This window comes from Polypterus senegalus, chromosome 4 (assembly GCF_016835505.1).
Source record: "Polypterus senegalus isolate Bchr_013 chromosome 4, ASM1683550v1, whole genome shotgun sequence".
Lineage (NCBI taxonomy): Eukaryota > Metazoa > Chordata > Cladistia > Polypteriformes > Polypteridae > Polypterus > Polypterus senegalus.
Genome location: NC_053157.1, coordinates 147,356,088 through 147,370,646, shown reverse-complemented (window position 1 = coordinate 147,370,646; position 14,559 = coordinate 147,356,088). Strand labels below are relative to the sequence as shown.

Sequence of the window (14,559 nt, the reverse complement as noted above, 5' to 3'; positions counted from 1 at the left end):
TATAATGGATCTTCAACATTTATTTAGATGCTTAGACCATGAGATCTCTAATATTGCAGTGAGAAAAACAAAGTTTTGAATTGAATTAGTAGTGACTTGCTTAGCAGTTATTTGTAGATATCTGGTATCCAATACAGTAATCCTTCGCTATATCGCGCTTTAACTTTCGCGGCTTCACTCTATCACGGATTTTATATGTAAGCATATCTAAATATATAACGTAGATTTTTCGCTGCTTCACGGGTTTCTACAGACAATGGGTCTTTTTACTTCTGGTACATGCTTCGTCAGTTGGTTTGCCCAGTTGATTTCATACAATGGACACTATTGGCGGATGGAAGAGAAGCTAACCAATCAGAGCACGCAGTTAAGTTCCTGTGTGCTGATTGGCTCAGCGACGAAGCGCCAAATTCGATTCCGCGGCGTTAACCAGGAAGTCTCGTCTCGCTCATTCAGCATCAACGTGTTTCGTTGTGTAAATAGTTAACTTTTGTGCTCTTTTGTGTTTATCTGTGCGTAGTCAAGCCCTTCGTTATGGCTACAAAATGATCTGCTACTGCTTCAGGGGCCGTGCCCAAGTGCCAATGGAATATGCTAACGATTGCCGAAAAGGTAAAAGTTTTGGATATGTTGAAGGAAGGGAAAAGCTACACCACTGTAGGACGCCATTACGGCATCAATGAGTCCACTATCCTTTTTATTTAAAAAGGAGGAAAAGAATATAAGATCTATGGCCGCAGCGTCCTTTTAACCAGGGCGCAAAACGAGTTGTAAGTGGATGTAATAAGGCAGTAGTCCGGATGGAATCTGCTTTAGGGATTTGGATTGAAGACTGCCGGAAGAACAGCAACGGCGGTGCTACACAGTTGCCTGAAGAGGCTCCTTTAGAAGAGCTGTAACACACTCCTTTGTTGTGCAGTAAAAGTAAACGCATCGTTATCAGACAAGTCTTCATGTCATTGTTGGTGAGTAACCATAATTAAGTTTCTACGTACAGTATTAGTACATGTATGTACGTTTAGTGTCACTGTACACACATTTACTGTATACAATTTTTTTTTGCATTGTACGTATTGCTGGTCGACTATCGTAATGGCTGTAACATATGTAATATCTGAGACGCTTGATATCTTTAAAATAATATTTAGGATTTACTGTATATAAACAGTGTGTTTTACATACATAATTTCAATGAATCTTACCTAATATCTAAGAGAATACAAAGGGTTTATGGTGTATAACTGCAGGAAATGTTTATAAGAGTGTGGGAGAGTTTATAAGGGCTTAAAATATATTAAAATGTGGTTTTACTTCGCGGATTTTCACCTTTCGCTGGGGGTTCTGGAACGCAACCCCTGCGATCGAGGAGGGATTACTGTATTGAGTTTTTTGACTAGTAATAATGGCTTGCAAACAATATTAAAAACACTGACCCATTTTATAGTAATAAATTCAGCTCAATATAAAACTGAAACATGGTAGTTTTACACAAAACACAAAAGCTAAACAAAAGTTTTTTTTTTAGGGCTGATATCAATCACTGAATTTCATGTTAGCAAAATTGTTACATTTTTTTTAAATCCTTTTATAACACTTTTTACACCAAGTTCTTCCTTAACCGGCCATGTGGAAGCCTTGTGTTCTGTATTAATGTTTTAACCTTGGTATTTTTTACAGTTTAATGAGTATGTGTTACCTGTTCATTTTCATTAATTAACAATATGAAATTCTATTAACATTGTTCAGTGATCATAAAAATACTAAAATAATGTCATTAAAATACTTTAACCAACTAAACATACAGAAAATTTGTCCAAAATGCATACAGCATAAAAGAAAATAAAACAATTCTCATAATTACAAGCTGCCATATTAACTACACTGCTCACAAAAATTAAAGGAACACTTTAAAGAAACACATTAGATACATCAGATCTCAATATGAAGTTGGATATCTATACAAATAACGACAGGGCAATGTCTTAGGAACAAAAGGATGCCAAGTCTTTTAATGGAAATAAAAGTTTTCTGCCTACAGAGGGCTCAATTGTGTAGACGCCCTAAAATCAGAGTGAAATGAAGATGTGGCAGGCTAGTCCATTTTTTCAAAAACTTAATTTCTGCTACTCAAAATGCTTTTCAGTATCTTGTGTGGACGCCAGTGGTGGACCTGCCAATTCTGGTATTCTATGGCAAATGCCAATTGAGCTCCCCGGTGCTGTGCAGTGAGCACAGGGCGCAGTAGACATTTGGGCCCTCAGGCAACCCTCATGAAGTCTGTTTCTGATTGTTTGGTCAGAGACATCCACACCAGTGGCCTGCTGGAGGTCATTTTGTAGGGCTCTGGCAGTGCTCATCCTATTCCTCCTTGCCCAAAGGAGCAGATACTGGTCCTGCTGATGGGTTATGGACCTTCTATGGCCCTCTCCAGCTCTCCTAGAGTAACTGCTTGTCTCCTAGAATCTCCTCCATGCCCTTGAGACTGTGCAGTAAACCTTCTGGCAATAACACATATTGATGTGCCATCCTGGAGAAGTGGGACTACCTGTGCAACCTCTGTAGGGTCCAGGTATCACCTCGTGCTACCAGTAGTGACACTGACTGTAGCCAAATGCAAAACTAGTGATAAAACAGTCAGAAAAGATGAGGAGGGAAAAATGTCAGTGGCCTCCACCTGTTAAACCATTCCTGTTTTGGGGGTCATCTCATTGTTACCCTCTAGTGCATCTGTTGTTAATTTCATTAACACCACAGCAGCTGAAACTGATTAACAACCCCCTCTGCCACTTAACTGACCAGATTAATATCCCATAAGTTTCATTGACTTTATGCTATACTCTGATTAAAAAGTGTTCCTTTAATTCTTTTGAGCAGTATATTTATGTAACATCTCTGAAATGTAGCTTCATTTTAGTTTTCACAAATGTATTTCTAAGTATATGCTCAAATATTGATTTAACTGATGTTTGCAGTTAAAAACTGCTTAAATATACATACATTTATAGGATTTAAATAATTTCTTAAACATTAATTGCACTATAGCTCTTGAAGCTGTGCAGAGGAGTAAACCAAGTAACCAAGTGCATCCTAGGACTTAAGAACATTTCACAGTCTGTGACAGACTTGGAGAATTAAACCTTTTTAGTCTTGAGCACAAGAGACTGCATGGGGTACTAATTCAGGTATTTAAAATCCTCAAAGGCATTGATAAAGTACATCCAGCAACATTCTTTTGGTTTAAGGGTGAATCACGTACTTTAGGGCATCAGTGCAAATTTAGGGGAAGTGAATTTAAAACTGAAGCCAGGAAGCACTTCTTTATGCAAAGAGTTGTGGTACTCTGGAACAAAGTACCGAGACAGGTAGTTTGAGCAGAAACCTTGACAACCTTTAAGAAGAATCTGGATGAGATACTGGAGCAGCTTAGCTCAGGGACATTCATTTACAAATTCAGTTGGGCCAGATTTTCAAACCAAGACATTTGGCCTGGCCAGACATTTTCAGGGGCTGGTGAGCAGCAAGTAATGACAAATTTTAAACCAACACCAATGAATGCATTGAAAATGTTTGTTTATGGTTTCTCTTTTAAATTTGATACCATCTGACATACAGTTCTGTGAAAAAGTATTTGCCCCCTTCCTGATTTTTTTTTTTTTGCCTGTTTGTCACACGTGTTTCAGATCATCAAACAAATTTAAATATTAGACAAAGTTAACCCAAGTAAACACAAAATGCAGTTTTTAATGATGATCTTATTAAGGAAAAGAAACTCTCCAAACCTACATGGCCCTATGTGGAAAAGTAATTGACCCCCTTATTAAATCATGAAGTAAGTCTGGTTAATCACATTTTTTGGAAAGCTGAGTTCACTTTCACTAGCCACACCCAGGCTTGATTACTGCCAGACCTGTTGAATCAAGAGGTCACTTAAATAGAACCTGTCAGACAAAGTAAAGTAGGCCAAAAGATCCCAAAAAGGTAGACCTCTTGCTGTGATCTAAAGAAATTCAGGAAAAGATGAGAAACAAAGTAATTGAGATCTGTCAGTGTGGAAAAGGATACAAAACCTTTTATAAAGCTTTGGGACTCCAGCGAACCACGGTGAGAGTTATTATCCACAAATGAAGAAAACAAGGAACAGTAGTAAACCTTCCCAGGAATGGCTGACCTACAAAAATTGCCAGAAAAGTGCAGTGATGACTCATCCAAGAGGTCACAAAAGAACTCAGAAGAACATTTAAGGAACTGCAGGCCTCATTTGCCTCCATTAAGGTCAGTGTTCATGACTGAACCATATGAAAGAGACTGGCCAAAAATGGCATCCATGGCAGAGTTTTAAGGCGAACACCACTGCTGACCAAAAAGAACATAAAGGCTTGTCTCACTTTTGCCAAAAAACATCTTGATGGTCTCCCAAAACTTTTGTGAAAATATTCTGTGGACTGACGAAACAAAAGTGAAACATTTTGGAAGGTGTGTCCCATTACATCTGGCATAAAAGTAACACAGCATTTCAGAAAAACAACATCCTATCAACAGTCAAACATGGCGGCAGTAGTGTGATGGTCTGAGGCTGCTTTGCTGCTTCAGGACCTGGATGACTTGCTGTGATAGATGGAACCATGAGTTCTACTCTCTACCAAAAAATCCAGAAGTAGGATGTCCGGCCCTCAGTTTGTGACCTCAAGCTGAAGCGCAGTTGAATCCTGCAACAGGACAATGATGAAAAACACACCAAGTCCACCTCTGAATGGCTTAAAAAAAACAAAATGAAGGTTTTGGAGTGGCCTAGTCAAAGTCCAGACTTCAATCCAATTAAGATGCTGTGGCATGACCTTAAAAAAGCGGTTCATGCTCAGAAACCCTCCATTGTGGCTGAATTGAAACAATTCTGCAAAGAAGAGTGGGCCAAAATTCCTCCACAGCGATTTGAAAGATTCATTGCCAGTTATCGCAAACACTTGTTTGTAGTCTTGCTGCTGCGGGTGGCACAACCATTTATTAGGTTTAGAGGCAATGACTTTTTCATAGGGCCATGTAGGTTTGGATAGTTTTTTTTTTTTCTTCCCTTAAGTAAAATCATCACTTAAATTTCAGATCAAACAAAATTAACCCCAGTTAACACAAAATGCATTTTTTAAGTGTGACAAACATGCAAAAAATAAGAAATCAGGAAGGGGGCAAATACTTTTTCACATGAAAAAGTGCATCGAAAATAGTTATAACTGAGTAGAATCTGAGGTAGTAGCAATACTTTTTTCTATCAACATTTTGGTCATATCTGACTTAGGCACACATCAAAGTTAATGTCATTTTATTTAAAGAGCAAATTTACAGTTAAACAGCATCAATAATGCTATAACCAAAGTGCTTTACAATAAAATATAGAATAGAATAAAATGCAATAAAAACATAATACAAACCAGCAGTATATTGAAACAAACAAATGACTGAGGAAGGAACCATCAGTATCACTAAAGGTCACAGAATGCTATAGAATAGAAATGTGCATTCAATCTCGTTTTAAACTGTTAAATTGAAGGTGACTCCTTAATGTAAATAGGTAATGAATTCCACAGACAAGGTGCAGCAGATGCAAAAGCCCTATCCTCCTTAGTTTTGAACTTAGTCTGATACAACAACAACAACAACATTTATTTATATAGCACATTTTCATACAAACAGTAGCTCAAAGTGCTTTACATATTAAAGAATAGAAAAATGAAAGACATAATTATAAAAAATAAATCAACATTAACATCGAATAATAGTAAGGTTCAATGGCCAGGGGGGACAGAAAAAACAAAAAACTCCAGACGGCTGGAGAAAAAATAAAATCTGTAGGGATTCCAGACCATGATACCGCCCAGTCCCCTCTGGGCATTCTACCTAACATAAATGAAACAGTCCTCTTTGGATTTAGGGTTCTCACGGAAGGGCTTGATGATGATGATGGTCACGTAGACTTCTTCCTTTTAATCCGTCCATCATTGTTGGAGCATCATGAAGCTTTGAGTAGGTGGAGGTGGCGCAGGCCACCACCACAAAGAAACCGGAAAAAGAAACAGAAAAGAGAGTAGGGGTCAGTACCGATTTTAGAGCCACCATGAATAGTTGTTATGATGAATTGAACATACAGAGTATCAGGATTAAGTTAAATTACGATTAAAATGAAGTTATAAAAGGCCATGTTAAAGTAATGTGTTTTCAGCAGTGTTTTAAAGTGCTCTACTGTATCAGCCTGGCGAATTCCTATTGGCAGGCTATTCCAGATTTTAGGTGCATAACAGCAGAAGGCCGCCTCACCACTTCTTTTAAGTTTTGTTCTTGGAATTCTAAGGAGACACTCATTTGAGGATCTGAGGTTACGATTTGGAATATAAGGTGTCAGACATTCCGATATATAAGATGGGGCGAGATTATTTAAGGCTTTATAAACCATAAGCAGAATTTTAAAGTCAATTCTGAATGACACAGGTAACCAGTGTAGTGACATCAAAACTGGTGTGATGTGTTCTGATTTTCTTTTCCTAGTTAGGATTCTAGCAGCTGCATTCTGCACTAGTTGCAAACGATTTATATCTTTTTTGGGTAGTCCTGAGAGGAGTGCGTTACAGTAATCTAGTCGACTGAAAACAAGCGCGTGAACTAATTTCTCAGCATCTTTCAGTGATAAAGAGGTCTAACTTTACTTATGTTTCTTAAGTGAAAAATGCTGTCCTAATGATCTGATTAATATGTGATTTAAAATTCAGATTACAGTCAACAATCACCCCTAAGCTTTTTACCTCCGTCTTGACTTTTAATCCTAATGTATCCAGTTTATTTCTAATAGCCTCATTGTATCCATTATTGCTGATCACTAAAATTTCAGTTTTCTCTTTATTTAACTTGAGAAAATTACTATTCATCCATTCTGAGATACTAGTCAGACATTGTGTTAGTGAATCAATAGAATCGGGTCATCAGGTGCTATTGATAAGTACAGCTGTGTGTCATCAGCATAGCTGTGGTAGCTCACGTTGTGCCCTGAGATAATCTGACCTAACGGAAGCATGTAGATTGAGAATAACAGCGGACCCAGGATAGAGCCTTGTGGAACAACATATTGGATATCATGTGTCTTGAGTTGTAATTCCCACAACTAACAAAATATTTTCTCCCTGTCAGGTAGGATTCAAACCAATTTAAGACACTGCCAGAGAGGCCCACCCATTGACTAAGGCGATTTCTAAGAATGTTGTGATCAATGGTGTCAAATGCAGCACTCAGATCTAAGAGGATGAGAACAGATAAATGGCCTCTGTCTGCATTTACCCGCAAGTCATTTACTACTTTAACGAGTGCAGTTTCTGTGCTGTGATTTGTTCTAAAACCTGACTGAAATTTATCAAGAATAGCATGTTTATTTAGGTGGTCATTTAACTGCATAATGACTGCCTTCTCTAGAACTTTACTTAAGAAGGGCAAGTTAGAGATGGGTCTAAAATTTTCAAGAGCGAGGGTCAAGATTATGTTTCTTAAGTAGGGGTTTAACTACAGCAGTCTTAAGACAGTCTGGGAAGACCCCAGTATCTAGTGACGAATTTACTATGTCAAGAACATTATCAATTAGCACGCCTGATACTTCTTTGAAAAACCTTGTTGGTATCGGGTCAAGGGCGAGGTGGAGGGTTTTAATTGAGATATTATTTTTGTAAATCAGGTAAATCTATCCTAGTGAAAGAGTTTAATTTGTTTATAACAGGATGTTGGGGTTTAGGGGATCCTTAGTGTTGGGGAGATATACTATGTTATTTCTAATATCATTAATTTTTGATTGAAGAATACAGCGACAGCCTCACAGGTTTCACTGGAAGCACTTAGGAGGCATTCCTTTGAGCTACCTGGGTTTAGTAGGTGATCAATTGTTGAAAATAAGACTCTAGGATTACTAGCATTGTTATTTATAATCTTGAGAAATAGCAGCGTCTCTCAAGACGGACAGTGTTATTGTATTCTGTTATTTTAACTTTTAATATTTCGTGGTGGATAGTAAGTTTAGTCTTCCTCCATTGACGCTCAGCTCTACGGCATGTTCTCTTTAAATCAGACACTCTTTGGGTCTTCCATGGTATACCAATGCTAGAAGATTTTTTCACTGTCTTTTCAGGTGCAACTATGTCAACAGCAGCTCTCACTTTAGAATTAAATCTTTCCACCTTACTATTTACATTGTCCTCGCTATTATAGCTGGCACTATAAACGGACTGATTGCTTAAAATGTTTGTAAGTTTTAAAGCTGCTGCCGAATCAAAGAAGCGTTTTTTAACAATATGCTTCTCATGAGTGTTTTTTATCATTATTTCTATATTAAAAAGTAGAAGAAAATGGTCTGATAGACCAATATCAATGATCTGTTTTATATCAACTTTCAGTCCTTTAGTAATCACTAAGTCTAATGTATGACCTGCTTTATGTGTAGGCTGATTTATGAGTTGTCTCAAATCAAAAGAATCCAGGAGGTTCATAAATTCTTTTACTTTTAGATCACACTGATTATCTATATGAAAATTAAAGTCGCCAACTATTAGGAGTGTGTCATAATTAGTAATTAAAATTGACATTAAGTCAGAGAATTCCTCAAAAAACGACGCGTTATATTTAGGAGGTCTATACATGGATAGTATTAGAATTTGAGAATCTCCATGAATAACAACGGCGAGATACTCAAAGGACTTGAACTTACCAAAACTGACATCTTTACCATCTTTACTGACATCTGATGGACCAGCAGAGACAACTGACCAGTAGATCTAAGCTTTCTGAGTGGCTGGTATATAACACACACCTCAGATAATAAGTGTGAGCATACTAATGTATTGATTTTAAAAACTATCAGCAAAATTTTAAATCAGTTCTGAAACTCACAGTTAGCCAGTGTAAAGAGGCTTAAATTGGAGATACAGAATCAAACTTTCTTGCCCCAACCAAAAAACAGGCAGCAGCATTCTGGACCAACCTGTGTGTCAGGGATTTGCTGATCCTAGAATACTCATGTTTTCATCATTTCTTGGCTTGATTACTGCAACTCATTGTAACTTTTTCAAGATTCCTAGTAGATATATTAAAAAAAAAAATAAAAGCTTAAGCTTGTCTAGAAGGCTAAGCTGGAAAAAGCAACTCCTAATCATAGAATTTATCTCTTTGTCAAAAGAGAGATTACTATCAAAAATAACGCCAAGACCAAGATTCCTAACATGGGGTTTGCGAAAGTCCGCCTAAGGGCCAAGTAGTTCAAAACCAGTTAGAGCTTTGGCAGGAGGATCAGCTATCAGCATTTCCGTTTTATTTTGATTATGATTGAGGAAATTGTCAGCCATCAAGGATCTTAGTTCTACAAGAAAGTAGCGCAGCTGATTTCATATGCAGGAATGGGATGCTAGCATATCATCAACACAACATTTTAAAAGAAACATTAAACTTCCTAAAAGTAGCTCCTAGAGGATGAAGATAAAGTAGGACCCAGAATAGATCCATGAGGAACACAACAATTAACTTGAGTAGTAGACGAAAAAAAGGAAAGTCACTGAAAAGTATCTAGCATTAATATATAACCTGAACTAGTTAAGAGCAATCCCTTTAACACTAGAGTTACCAAAACCTATGAAAAAACGCGTAAACCCAGCCCACCTTAAATCCGTTCGCACTTCTCCATTCAGCATGTTGTAAATGTGTCTAAGCCTAACCAGCAAACAGCCTGCTATTCCTAGCCCCCAAATCGGTGCTGAAAGGGCAAAAAGCTCTACCAGCTCAAGCCTTGTTTATCAGGGAGTGAGGTAGTACCTAGAGCTGTATTGGCTAAATAATATATTATTTGGAACACATGCATTTCATGTGTGAACACACAGATCTGTGTAAGTGTAGGATGACAGGAAATGCAAGAAATGTTGAACACATAACTAAAAGACAAACTTTTTTCATGTTTTGCTACTAATGACACAATTTTTACATGAAGTGTATAATGTGTGAAGACTGAATTCCAAATATCATATAAGCACTTTCTCAAAAGGTACAAATAAAACCGAACAAGTGTGCTTTTATTCAAGACTGTAACCAAAGAAAAAGAAATCGGGTTAGTGTACTTCGTCGTTACGACTTCTTTGGTAGCACAGCGGTAAGAACTGCTGACTCGTATTCAAAAGGTCCCCGGGTTCAAGCCTTCCTGTGTCACAAAATAAACATTTTGAGTAGTGAGCTGCTCTTATTGTTACTATTATACAGACTCAAATCAAATGAATGTTTTTATTGTAACAGACGGTGTAAATGTATGGTACTTTTAAAGGTTAGCATTTTTGTTTTTATTCGGTTTTATTCTGTCAGTTGTGTTCACGCTTGCCCCGATCTGACACTGCTGTTTTCAAATAAAGACGTGCTATAACAGAGGTGAACTCTGATGAGGATTCTACATTGGAGAAAGAGAACCGAAGCCCTCCCCACAAGAAATGTCCACTCCGTTGCACCAGATGTAAAGGCGAAAGATGGAACTGTTTGGATCCTGCAAGAGGTCCAGCATCATCCTGCCAGTCTGTCTGCCCCACACCTGCTTTTCAATGAAATAGCATGGCTTACAGAGCTTGCCAACGTATCCGGCAAAGTCTTGTTTGATTGTTTTGTGATGGTCTTTACATAAGAAACATTTATATGTTACTTATATAAAAGCCAGATCGAATGTTATTTACTGTAATTTATTTACTTCAGTGTAAAGTCACAAGTAGACTGCAGAGCTTCCGGTGTTTGATCGACAAGGGCATGCTCACAAATTGTGTGTAATGCCACGAAAAATGCCTGCTGACACTTCATTACGTAAGCATTGGAACGAGAATGCAGTCAGACTTCTCTTTTTGGGCATATACACCATCCAGATCTAAACACTAGCGTGGAGAGTTGCTCGCATACTGAAGAGTCTATAGCTGCAGGTGGAAACTGCTGTCGCATTTTTGCCACACCTTCATCCTCCTCTTGAGTTCACCTCTGTTATAGCATGTCTTTATTTGAAAGCGGCAGTTTCAGATTGACTGGGGGAATAAAACTGAATTTAAAAAAAAGGCTGACGTTTATAAGCTCCATAAATTTACACCAGCTGTTAGTATGAAATCAAATGTTTTGTTTTTATTGTATAACTAGCAGAATACCCGCACTTTGCAGCGAGAAGTAGTGTGTTAAAGAAGTTATGAAAAAAAAAAGGAAACCTTTTAAAAATAACGTAAGATGATTGTTAATGTAATTGTTTTGTCATTGATATGAGTGTTGGTATATATATATATATCTATATATCTATATATATCTATATATATCTATATATCTATATATATCTATATATATATCTATATCTATATATATATCTATATCTATATATATATCTATATCTATATATATATATATCTATATATATCTATATCTATATATCTCTATATATATATGCATACACACTGTGTGTGAAAACTATTTGCCCCCTTCCTGATTTCTTATTTTTTTCATCAAACACATTTAACCATTAGTCAAATATAACACAAGTAAACACAAAATGCAGTTTTTAAATGATGGTTTTATTATTTAGGAGAAAAAAAATCCAAACCTACATGGCCCTGTGTGAAAAAGTAATTGCCCCTTGTTAAAAATAACCTAACTGTGGTGTATCACACCTGAGTTCAATTTCGTATATATATATCTATATATATCTATATATATATATATATATATATATATATATATCTATATATATATATCTATATATATATATCTATATATATATCTCTATATATATATCTCTATATATCTATATATCTCTATATATCTATATATCTCTATATATCTATATATCTCTATATATATCTATATATCTCTATATATAGATATATATCTATCTATATATATATATATCTATATATCTATATATATCTATATATATATATCTCTATATATATTAGGTGGGACTCGATTAAAAAATTAATCCAATTAATTAGAGGCTGTGTAAGAAGTAATCTTGATTAATCGTATGTAATCACACGTAAATTTGCCCCAAATCGCAAATGTTTTTTTTTTTAATTTAAAAGTGTTTTAGTGGGTGACAGAATCAAATAATAGACATGTACATGAATATTGTAAACTGAAGCTGTTTTAATTTCTGAAAAAAAAAAAGCCCTTAAACTGCATTTGAATTCAAAACAGAAACAAAAATATCATCCCTGATTAAAATTGGCCAGACTTAAAAATAAAGTGGTAGTCTAAGTACTTTAAGTAGATTTTCAGAATAGTATTGTCTTTAAATAATAATAACCAAAATGTCAACATAAAGTGCAGTTTTTCTTCTTAAAAAAATAAGTCGGAAACATAAAAGGTAATTTGACCAACTTAATCTTTAAACTCCGAGTAACCTTACCCAAAATTATTTTGTACATTAGGCTAAAACAGTGTGATCATTGAACATTTTGTAATTAGAATTACTAACAGTCACGGAAGTCCAATGATCCCCAGTAAGCTTTCTGTAATGCATCTAATTTTGCTTGCTTTTCAGTGTGCACAAAACCACGCTTTTATCAAGGCTTCGCTCGGGAAGTCGAAATGATCAGTCGTAGGAACGCGCTTTATTCCGACTCTAACATTTTTGTAGCTGTGATGTGTGCATCAGTGTAATGGATGTACCAGGAAATCATGCATTGACAAAAGTTCCCGTTTGCTTGGAATTGAAAGTGTGATTAAATGCGTTATTTTTTAACGCGTTATGGAGTACATGCATCAAAGCTTCTCAGCTGTGCTTGTGCTGATAAAGGGAAACATTTTAAAAATAACGTAACATGATTCTGGTTAACCGAATATTTTTTCATACGTCCCAAACCAAGGAGAAATGCGAAGGTAAAATAAATCGGATAGCGCGCGTACATAGTCAGTACATCCCCTCTCGGGAATCAACCTCAATGTCGGCATCAGAGGCGAAGACTCTACAATTGCGCCACAGCGTGTGGCTTGTCTATGCGAGAGTATGTACTGTAGATCGGGGTATATATATACATTTATATATATACCCGCGTATCACAGTGGAGAAGTAGAAGTTATGAAAAAGAAAAGGGAACATTTTAAAAATAACGTAACATGATTGTCAATATACATTATTTGTTTTGTGAGTGTTACTGAGTGTTGCTGTCATCAAGGATTTGATTATCATTTGTTTCAATCAGGGTCGTATTTGTACGATGTGTTGTGTTCAAGTTACATTCCGTGTTTGTCAATCGTTGTAAAGATAAGAGGTTTCATTCATCGATTAGTTTCTTACTGCATCAATAAACAGCTCGTCTTCCTCTTTATCTGAGATGTGACAAACTGCATGCAGTTTTACACTGTCTTCCTTTAGCGGGACATTCACTTTTTCCACCGTGTGCTTTGTTTCCGCAGTAGCTGCACTTATGAATATGATTCTATGTATCAGACGCTTCATATTTTTTTTGCTGCCTTCTCAATTGTGCAATTCGGTTTTTGTTCAGCATTCTTTGGAACTGTTGTCTGTGCACTGTGTCAGTTCACGTGAGCCGCTTGGTGTTCTTGCATCGAAGGTTCCCAGCTGTGCTATATAAACATATATATACATATACATACATATCTACATATATACACACACAGCTATTTCGTATCAGTGCAATACGCTGTTTGTTAAAACGGATGACACCCGCTCTTATGTGCAAGTCTGCGTGGATATTATGAACTATCGTATTTGTTCAAGTTCTATTTAAATTTTAAATAGAAGGAATTTTTATTTAGTCGACAGAAATATCTTTGGTAGGAATGGTAAAAACAGACAGGAATATTATTCGTGAATAAATCAACTCAAACCTTAAACAACAAAAGCTCTCTGGTCTCAAAATTAATCTGAATAAAAGTGTACTCTTTCCGTGAATTCAAGCATATAATATTAGATTAGACACCCTTCCTTTTATCATTGCAGAACAGTTTAAATACCTCGGGGTAAACATCACAAGTAAACATAAAGCTCTTTATCAAAAAATTTCGTCGCCTGTATGGAAAAAATTAAACAAGACTTGCATAGATGGTCAACCCTTCATCTCACACTAGCTGGAAGAATTAACACTGTTAAGATGAATATTCTTCCTAAGCTCCTTTTTTATTTCAAAACATACCAATATACATTAATAAATCGTTCTTTAAGCAATTAGATTCAACAATAACCTCATTTATTTGGAATTCTAAACATCCACGCATCAAAAGAGCGACCCTACAAAGACAAAAGGCAGAAGGCGGCATGGCTCTACCTAACTTCCAGTTTTATTACTGGGCGCAAATATACAGTCGATAAGAACCTGGACACAAATAGAAGAACATACACAGGCATGGACCGCAATAGAAGTAAAATCCTGCAGTACTTCTTTGTATTCCTTGCTTTGTGCTCCAATAAACACACGCTATCGGCAATACACTAATAACCCAATTGTGCTCCACTCACTTAGAATCTGGAACCAATGTAGAAAGCATTTTAAGACGGAGAAGCTTCTTTCTGTGGCACCCTGC

At 36.4% G+C, this 14,559-nt stretch overlaps 1 protein-coding gene across 2 annotated transcripts in view; it reads left to right on the top strand.

Moving 5' to 3' along the window:
- Positions 1-14,559, top strand: part of tbc1d14 (TBC1 domain family, member 14) — a 135,764-nt gene that overhangs the window by 36,039 nt on the left and 85,166 nt on the right. The gene's annotated exons all lie outside the window — the stretch shown is intronic.